Genomic DNA, 9,261 nt, shown 5'->3' on the forward strand with positions numbered 1-9,261 from the left:
AAAGAAGCGGTAAATCGCAAATTAGAGGGTCTTAGAGAAGGAATTCGGCTAAAATCTCGTCAGCTCATTGCGTAGTAATGTGTCTCGTCCGTTTGCCCATTTACAATCAAATTAGCCTACAATTTTGTCCAAATCCGGCAGTGCCCGAGCTACTTTCATTTCACATGTCTTATCTGGTCTCGATCGAGATTCAGATGATTTGAGCCGAAAATCGTCTGTCAACAAGTAATCAAAAATAGAAAAACACGAAAAGGGGTGCAACACGAGGACTTCCCAGGGGGTCACCCATTCTAGTACTGCTCTCGCCCAAGCACGCTTAACTTCGGAGTTCTGATGGGATCCATGGCATTAGTGCTGGTATGATCGCACCCGACATTCAGTGGGATGTTTACTCTTATATCCCTCGAGTACGTGTGGAGCGGGGCGGACGATGGACAACATGCGGCACTGCTCTCGCCCAATCATAACCATGAAGTTAAGCGTTCTGGCGCGATGGCAGAGCTAGGATGGGTGACCTCCCTGGGAAGACCTCGTGTCGCGACCGTTTACGTAAATTATGGATAAAACAGTCGAATAATTGTTTTTAATGAGTTACCGTCTCCGGAGTAATCTGCGTCATACCGTTCCACACAGAACCGGCTCACAACAACAAAAATCGATAAATGTTCCCAGAAAATAGAAAAAAAATAAGAAGAAGGAAATAACGAATGTAAAGCTATTATTATGTCTGGGATACGATAAAATGGAACCGGAATCGAATTTCGAACTTCCTAAACGGATTTCTCGAGGAAACGAAAGCTTAACAGAAGCGGTAAATCGCAATTTAGATGGGTCTTAGAGAAGGAATTCGGCTAAAATCTCATCAGCTCATTGCGTAGTAATAGTCTCGTCCGTTTGCCCGTTTACAAGTCAAATTAGCCTACAATTTTGTCCAAATCCGGCAGTGCCCGAGCTACTTTCATTTCACATGTCTTATCTGGTCCCGATCGAGATTCAGATGATTTGAGCCGAAAATCGTCTGTCAACAAGTAATCAAAAATAGAAAAACACGAAAAAGGGTGCAACACGAGGACTTCCCAGGGGGTCACCCACCCTAGTACTGCTCTCGCCCAAGCACGCTTAACTTCGGAGTTCTGATAGGATCCGGTGCATTAGTGCAGGTATGATCGCACCCGACATTGAGTGGGATGTTTATTCTTATATCCCTCGAGTACGTGTGGAGCGGGCGGCGATGGACAACACGCGGCACTGCTCTCGCCCAATCATAACCATGAAGTTAAGCGTTCTGGCGCGATGGTAGAGCTAGGATGGGTGACCTCCCTGGGAAGACCTCGTGTCGCGATCGTTTACGTAAATTATGGATAAAACAGTCGAAATAATTGTTTTTAATGAGTTAACCGTCTCTGGAGTAATCTGCGTCATACCCTTTCCGCACAGAACCGGCTCACGACAACAAAAATCGATAAATATTCCCAGAAAATAGAAAAAAAAATAATAAGAAGGAAATAACGAATGTAAAGCTATTATTATGCCTGGGATACGATAAAATGGAACCGGAATCGAATTTCAAACTTCCTAAGCGGATTTCTCGAGGAAACGAAAGCTTAACAGAAGCGGTAAATCGCAAATTAGAGGGTCTTAGAGAAGGAATTCGACTAAAATCTCGTCAGCTCATTGCGTAGTAATAAATCTCGTCCGTTTGCCCGTTTACAATCAAATTAGCCCACAATTTTGTCCAAATCCGGCAGTGCCCAAGCTACTTTCATTTCACATGTCTTATCTGGTCCCAATCGAGATTCAGATGATTTGAGCCGAAAATCGTCTGTCAACAAGTAATCAAAAATAGAAAAACACGAAAAAGGGTGAAACACGAGGACAACCCAGGGGTAAATAACGATGTAAAGCTATTATTATGCCTGGGATACGATAAAATGGAATTGGAATCGAATTTCGAACTTCCTAAGAGGATTTCTCGAGGAAACGAAAGCTTAACAGAAGCGGTAAATCGCAAATTAGAGGGTCTTAGAGAAGGAATTCGGCTAAATTCTCGCCAGCTCATTGCGTAGTAATGAGTCTCGTCCGTTTGCCCATTTACAATCAAATTAGCCTTCAATTTTGTCCAAATCCGGCAGTGCCCGAGCTACTTATATTTCACATGTCTTATCTGGTCCCGATCGAGATTCAGATGATTTGAGCCGAAATTCGTTTGTCAACAAGTAATCAAAAATAGAAAAACACGAAAAAGGGTGCAACACGAGGACTTCCCGGGGGTCACCCATCCTAGTACTGCTCTCGCCCAAGCACGCATAACTTCGGAGTTCTGTTGGGATCCGGTGCATTAGTGCTGGTATGATCGCACCCGATATTAGGTAGGATGTTTATTCTTATATCCCTCGAGTACGTGTGGAGCGGGCGACGATGGACAACACGCGGCACTGCTCTCGCCCAATCATAACCATGAAGTTAAGCGTTCTGGCGCGATGGCAGAGCTAGGATGGGTGACCTCCCTGGGAAGACCTCGTGTCGCGATCGTTACGTAAATTATGGTTAAAACAGTCGAAATAATTGTTTTTAATGAGTTAACCGTCTCCGGAGTAATCTGCGTCATACCCATCCGCACAGAACCGGCTCACGACAACAAAAATCGATAAATGTTCCCAGAAAATAGAAAAAAAAAAAGAAGAAGGAAATAACGAATGTAAACTTTATTATGCCTGGGATACGATAAAATGGAACCGGAATCGAATTTCGAACTTCCTAAGCGGATTTCTCGAGGAAACGAAAGCTTAAGAGAAGAGGTAAATCGCAAATTAGAGGGTCTTGGAGAAGGAATTCGGCTAAAATCTCGTCAGCTCATTGCGTAGTAATGTGTCTCGTCCGTTTGCCCGTTTACAATCAAATTAGCCTACAATTTTGTCCAAATCCGGCAGTGCCCGAGCTACTTTCATTTCACATGTCTTATCTGGTCTCGATCGAGATTCAGATGATTTGAGCCCAAAATCGTCTGTCAAAAAGTAATCAAAAATAGAAAAACAAGAAAAGGGGTGCAACACGAGGACTTCCCAGGAGGTCACCCATCCTAGTACTAATCTCGCCCAAGCACGCTTAACTTCGGAGTTCTGATGGGATCAATGGCATTAGTGCTGGTATGATCGCACCCACAATTTAGTAGGATGTTTATTCTTATATCCCTCGAGTACGTGTGGAGCGGGCGGCGATGGACAACCCGCGGCACTGGTCTCGCCCAATCATAACCACGAAGTTAAGCGTTCTGACGCGATGGCAGAGGTAGGATAGGTGACCTCCCTGGGAAGACCTCGTGTCGCGATCATTTACGTAAATTATGGATAAAACAGTCCAAATAATTGTTTTTAATTAGTTAACCGTCTCCGGAGTAATCTGCGTCATACCCTTCCGCACAGAACCGGCTCACGACAACAAAAATCGATAAATGTTCCCAGAAAATAGAAAAAAAATTAAGAAGAAGAAATAACGAATGTAAAGCTATTATTATGCCTGGGATACGATAAATGGAACCGGAATCGAATTTCGAACTTCCTAAGCGGATTTCTCGAGGAAACGAAAGCTTAACAGAATGCGGTAAATCGCAAATCAGAGGGTCTTAGAGAAGGAATTCGGCTAAAATATCGTCAGCTCATTGCATAGCAATGAGTCTCGTCCGTTTGCCTGTTTACAATCAAATTAGCCTACAATTTTGTCCAAATCCGGCAGTGCCCGGGCTACTTTCATTTCACATGTCTTATCTGGTCCCAATCGAGATTCAGATGATTTGAGCCGAAAATCGTCTGTCAACATGTAATCAAAAATAGAAAAACACGAAAAAGGGTGCAACACGAGGACTTCCCAGGGGTCACCCATCCTAATACTGCCTCTCGCCCAAGCACGCTTAACTTCGGAGTTCTGATTGGATCCGGTGCATTAGTGCTGGTATGATCGCACCCGACATTGAGTAGGATGTTTATTCTTATATCCCTCGAGTACGTGTGGAGCGGGCGGCGATGGACAACACGCGGCACTGCTCTCGCCCAATCATAACCATGAAGTTAAGCGTTCTGGCGCTGATGGCAGAGGCTAGGATGGGTGACCTCCCTAGGAAGACCTCGTGTCGCGACCGTTTACGTAAATTATGGATAAAACAGTCGAAATAATTGTTTTTAATGAGTTAACTCGTCTCCGGAGTAATCTGCGTCATACCCTTCCGCACAGAACCGGCTCACGACAACAAAAATCTATAATGTTCCCAGAAAATAGAAAAAAAATAAGAAGAAGAAATAAAGAATGTAAAGCTATTATTATGCCTGGGATACGATAAAATGGAACCGGAATCGAATTTCGAACTTCCTAAGCGGATTTCTCGAGGAAACGAAAGCTTAACAGAAGCGGTAAATCGCAAATTAGAGGGTCTTAGAGAAGGAATTCGGCTAAAATCTCGTCAGCCCACTGCGTAGTAATGAGTCTTGTCCGTTTGCCCGTTTACAATCAAATTAGCCTACAATTTTGCCCAAATCCGGCAGTGCCCGAGCTACTTTCATTTCACATGTCTTATCTGGTCCCGATCGAGATTCAGATGATTTGAGCCGAAAATCGTCTGTCAACAAGTAATCAAAAATAGAAAACACGAAAAAGGGTGCAACACGAGGACTTTCCACGATGTCACCCATCCTAGTACTGCTCTCGCCCAAGCACGCTTAACTTCGGAGTTCTGATGGGATCCGGTGCATTAGTGCTGGTATGATCGCACCCGACATTGAGTGGGATGTTTATTCTTATATCCCTCGAGTACGTGTGGAGCGGGCGCTGATGGACAACACGCGGCACTGCTCTCGCCCAATCATAACCATGAAGTTAAGCGTTCTGGCGCGATGGCAGAGGTAGGATGGGTGACCTCCCTGGGAAGACCTCGTGTCGCGACCGTTTACGTAAATTATGGATAAAACTGTCGAAATAATTGTTTTTAATGAGTTAACCGTCTCCGGAGTAATCTGCGTCATACCCTTCCGCACAGAACCGGCTCACGACAACAAAAATCGATAAATGTTCCCAGAAATAGAAAAAAAAATAAGAAGAAGAAAATAACGAATGTAAAGCTATTATTATGCCTGGGATACGATAAAATGGAAACCGGAATCGAATTTCGAACTTCTAAGCGGATTTCTCGAGGAAACGAAAGCTTAACAGAAGCGGTAAATCGCAAATTAGAGGGTCTTAGAGAAGGAATTCGGCTAAAATCTCGTCAGCTCATTGCGTAGTAATGAGTCTCGTCCGTTTGCCCGTTTACAATCAAATTAGCCTACAATTTTGTCCAAATCGGCAGTGCCCGAGCTACTTTCATTTCACATGTTTATCTGGTCCCGATCGAGATTCAGATGATTGAGCCGAAAATCGTCTGTCAACAAGTAATCAAAAATAGAAAAACACTAAAAAGGGTGCAAACACGAGGACTTCCCAGGGGGTCACCCATCCTAGTACTGCTCTCGCCCAAGCACGCTTAACTTCGAGTTCTGATGGATCCGGTGCATTAGTGCTGGTATGATCGCACCCGACATTGAGTGGATGTTATTCTTATATCCCTCGAGTACGTGTGGAAGCGGGCGGCGATGGACAACACGCGGCACTGCTCTCGCCCAATCATAACCATGAAGTTAAGCGTTCTGGCGCGATGGCAGAGCTAGGATGGGTGACCTCCCTGGGAAGACCTCGTGTCGCGACCGTTTACGTAAATTATGGATAAAACAGTCGAAATAATTGTTTTTAATGAGTTAACCGTCTCCGGAAGTAATCTGCGTCATACCCTTCCGCACAGAACCGGCTCACGACAACAAAAATCGATAAATGTTCCCAGAAAATAGAAAAAAAATAAGAAGAAGGAAATAACGAATGTAAAGCTATTATTATGCCTAGGATACGATAAAATGGAACCGGAATCGAATTTCGAACTTCCTAAGCGGATTTCTCGAGGAAACGAAAAGCTTAACAGAAGCGGTAAATCGCAAATTAGAGGGTCTTAGAGAAGGAATTCGGCTAAAATCTCGTCAGCTCATTGCGTAGTAATGAGTCTCGTCCGTTTGCCCGTTTACAATCAAATTAGCCTACAATTTTGTCCAAATCCGGCAGTGCCCGAGCTACTTTCATTTCACATGTCTTATCTGGTCCCGATCGAGATTCAGATGATTTGAGCCGAAAATCGTCTGTCAACAAGTAATCAAAAATAGAAAACACGAAAAGGGGTGCAACACGAGGACTTCCCAGGGGGTCACCCATCCTAGTACTGCTCTCGCCCAAGCACGCTTAACTTCGGAGTTCTGATGGGATCCGGTGCATTAGTGCTGGTATGATCGCACCCGACATTGCGTGGGATGTTTATTCTTATATCCCTCGAGTACGTGTGGAAGTGGGCGGCGATGGACAACACGCGGCACTGCTCTCGCCCAATCATAACCATGAAGTTAAGCGTTCGGGCGCGATGGCAGAGGTAGGATGGGTGACCTCCCTGGGAAGACCTCGTGTCGCGACCGTTTACGTAAATTATGGATAAAACAGTCGAAATAATTGTTTTTAATGAGTTAACCGTCTCCGGAGTAATCTGCGTCATACCCTTCCGCACAGAACCGGCTCACGACAACAAAAATCGATAAATGTTCCCAGAAAATAGAAAAAAAAATAAGAAGAAGAAAATAACGAATGTAAAGCTATTATTATGCCTGGGATACGATAAAATGGAACCGGAATCGAATTTCGAACTTCCTAAGCGGATTTCTCGAGGAAACGAAAGCTTAACAGAAGCGGTAAATCGCAAAATTAGAGGTGTCTTAGAGAAGGAATTCGGCTAAAATCTCGTCAGCTCATTGCGTAGCAATGAGTCTCGTCCGTTTGCCGTTTTACAATCAAATTAGCCTACAATTTTGTCCAAATCCGGCAGTGCCGAGCTACTTTCATTTCACATGTCTTATCTGGTCCCGATCGAGATTCAGATGATTTGAGCCGAAAATCGTCTGTCAACAAGTAATCAAAAATAGAAAAACACGAAAAAGGGGTGCAACACTAGGACTTCCCATGGGGTCACCCATCCTAGTCACTGCTCTCGCCCAAGCACGCTTAACTTCGGAGGTTCTGATGGGATCCGTTTGCATTAGTGCTGGTATGATCGCACCCGACATTGAGTGGGATGTTTATTCTTATATCCCTCGAGTACGTGTGGACCTGGGGCGGCGATGACAACACGCGGCACTGCTCTCGCCCAATCATAACCATGAAGTTAAGCGTTCTGGCGCGATGGCAGAGGTAGGATGGGTGACCTCCCTGGGAAGACCTCGTGTCGCGACCGTTTACGTAAATTATGGATAAAACAGTCGAAATAATTGTTTTTAATGAGTTAACCGTCTCCGGAGTAATCTGCGTCATACCCCTTCCGCACAGAACCGGCTCACGACAACAAAAATCGATAATGTTTCCAAGAAAATAGAAAAAAAATAAGAAGAAGGAAATAACGAATGTAAAGCTATTATTATGCCTGGGATACGAATAAAATGGAACCGGAATCGAATTTCGAACTTCCTAAGCGGATTTCTCGAGGAAACGAAAGCTTAATAGAAGCGGTAAATCGCAAATTAGAGTGTCTTAGAGAAGGAATTCGGCTAAAATCTCGTCAGCTCATTGCGTAGTAATGAGTCTCGTCCGTTTGCCCCGTTTACAATCAAATTAGCCTACAATTTTGTCCAAATCCGGCAGTGCCCGAGCTACTTTCGATTCACATGTCTTATATGGTCCCGATCGAGATTCAGATGATTTGAGCCGAAAATCGTCTGTCAACAAGTAATCAAAAATATAAAAACACGAAAAAGGGTGCAACACAAGGACTTCCGATAGGCACCCATCCTAGTCCTGCTCTCGCCCAAGCACGCTTAACTTCGGAGTTCTGATGGGATCCGGTGCCATAGTGCTGGTATGATCGCACCCGCATTGAGTGGATGTTTATTCTTATATCCCTCGAGTACGTGTGGAGCGGGCGGCGATGTGACACCCCGCGGCACTGCTCTCGCCCAATCATAAGCACGAAGTTAAGCGTTCTGGCGCGATGGCAGAGGTAGGATGGGTGACCTCCCTGGGAAGACCTCGTGTCGCGACCGTTTACGTAAATTATGGATAAAACAGTCGAAATAATTGTTTTTAATGAGGTTAACCGTCTCCGGAGTAATCGCGTCATACCCTTCCGCACAGAACCGGCTCACGACAACAAAAATCGATAAATGTTCCCAGAAAATAGAAAAAAAAAATAAGAAGAAGAAATAACGAATGTAAAGCTATTATTATGCCTGGATACGATAAAATGGAACCGGAATCGAATTTCGAACTTCCTAAGCGGATTTCTCGAGGAAACGAAAGCTTAACAGAAGCGGTAAATCGCAAATTAGAGGGTCTTAGAGAAGGAATTCGGCTAAAATCTCGTCAGCTCATTGCGTAGTAATGAGTCTCGTCCGTTTGCCCGTTTACAATCAAATTAGCCTACAATTTTGTCCAAATCCGGCAGTGCCCGAGCTACTTTCATTTCACATGTCTTATCTGGTCCCGATCGAGATTCAGATGATTTGAGCCGAAAATCGTCTGTCAACAAGTAATCAAAAATAGAAAAACACGAAAAAGGGTGCAACACGAGGACTTCCAGGGGGTCACCCATCCTAGTACTGCTCTCGCCCAAGCACGCTTAACTTCGGAGTTCTGATGGGATCCGGTGCATTAGTGCTGGTATGATCGCACCGACATTGGTGGGATGTTTATTCTTATATCCCTCGAGTACGTGTGGAGGGGCGGCGATGGACAACACGCGGCACTGCTCTCGGCCCAATCTATAACATGAAGTTAAGCGTTCATGGCGCTGAGTGGCAGAGGTAGGATGGTGACCTCACTGGGAAGACCTCGTGTCGCGACCGTTACGTAAATTATGGATAAAACAGTCGAACATAATTGTTTTTTAATGAGTTAATTGTCTCCGGAAGTAATCTGGCGTCCCTACCTTCCTTCCGCACAGAAAAAAACCGATCTCACGGCAACCAAAACTCGAATAAATGTTCCCATGCAAAATAGAAAAAAAAAATAACGAAGAAAGGAACTAACGAATGTAAAGCTATTATTAGCCTGGGATACGATAAAATGGAACCGGAATCGAATTTCGAACTTCCTAAGCGGATTTCTCGAGGAAACGAAAGCTTAAAGAAGCGGTAATCGCAAATTAGAGGGTCTTAG

At 44.5% G+C, this 9,261-nt stretch overlaps 10 non-coding genes and 1 pseudogene across 10 annotated transcripts; all 11 read right to left on the reverse strand.

Moving 5' to 3' along the window:
- Positions 1-252: 252 nt before the first annotated feature.
- On the reverse strand, positions 253-371 carry LOC142514653 (5S ribosomal RNA). The gene has a single exon (XR_012810538.1). It is a non-coding gene; the product is annotated as a 5S ribosomal RNA (ribosomal RNA).
- Positions 372-1,055: 684 nt separating this feature from the next.
- On the reverse strand, positions 1,056-1,174 carry LOC142512925 (5S ribosomal RNA). The gene has a single exon (XR_012808899.1). It is a non-coding gene; the product is annotated as a 5S ribosomal RNA (ribosomal RNA).
- Positions 1,175-2,243: 1,069 nt separating this feature from the next.
- On the reverse strand, positions 2,244-2,361 carry LOC142516616 (5S ribosomal RNA). Its single transcript, XR_012812402.1, has one exon. It is a non-coding gene; the product is annotated as a 5S ribosomal RNA (ribosomal RNA).
- Positions 2,362-3,041: 680 nt separating this feature from the next.
- LOC142515236 (5S ribosomal RNA) lies at positions 3,042-3,160 on the reverse strand. Its single transcript, XR_012811092.1, has one exon. It is a non-coding gene; the product is annotated as a 5S ribosomal RNA (ribosomal RNA).
- A 683-nt stretch (positions 3,161-3,843) lies between these two features.
- On the reverse strand, positions 3,844-3,962 carry LOC142507093 (5S ribosomal RNA). The gene has a single exon (XR_012805358.1). It is a non-coding gene; the product is annotated as a 5S ribosomal RNA (ribosomal RNA).
- Positions 3,963-4,645: 683 nt separating this feature from the next.
- On the reverse strand, positions 4,646-4,764 carry LOC142514695 (5S ribosomal RNA). The gene has a single exon (XR_012810577.1). It is a non-coding gene; the product is annotated as a 5S ribosomal RNA (ribosomal RNA).
- Positions 4,765-5,444: 680 nt separating this feature from the next.
- Positions 5,445-5,562, reverse strand: LOC142508796 (5S ribosomal RNA). Its single transcript, XR_012806999.1, has one exon. It is a non-coding gene; the product is annotated as a 5S ribosomal RNA (ribosomal RNA).
- A 683-nt stretch (positions 5,563-6,245) lies between these two features.
- Positions 6,246-6,364, reverse strand: LOC142506431 (5S ribosomal RNA). The gene has a single exon (XR_012804725.1). It is a non-coding gene; the product is annotated as a 5S ribosomal RNA (ribosomal RNA).
- Positions 6,365-7,051: 687 nt separating this feature from the next.
- Positions 7,052-7,173, reverse strand: LOC142510943 (5S ribosomal RNA; annotated as a pseudogene).
- A 687-nt stretch (positions 7,174-7,860) lies between these two features.
- Positions 7,861-7,977, reverse strand: LOC142510453 (5S ribosomal RNA). The gene has a single exon (XR_012808563.1). It is a non-coding gene; the product is annotated as a 5S ribosomal RNA (ribosomal RNA).
- A 682-nt stretch (positions 7,978-8,659) lies between these two features.
- LOC142514510 (5S ribosomal RNA) lies at positions 8,660-8,777 on the reverse strand. The gene has a single exon (XR_012810400.1). It is a non-coding gene; the product is annotated as a 5S ribosomal RNA (ribosomal RNA).
- Between the last annotated feature and the right edge of the window lie 484 nt (positions 8,778-9,261).

This window comes from Primulina tabacum, chromosome 10 (assembly GCF_025594145.1).
Source record: "Primulina tabacum isolate GXHZ01 chromosome 10, ASM2559414v2, whole genome shotgun sequence".
NCBI lineage: Eukaryota > Viridiplantae > Streptophyta > Magnoliopsida > Lamiales > Gesneriaceae > Primulina > Primulina tabacum.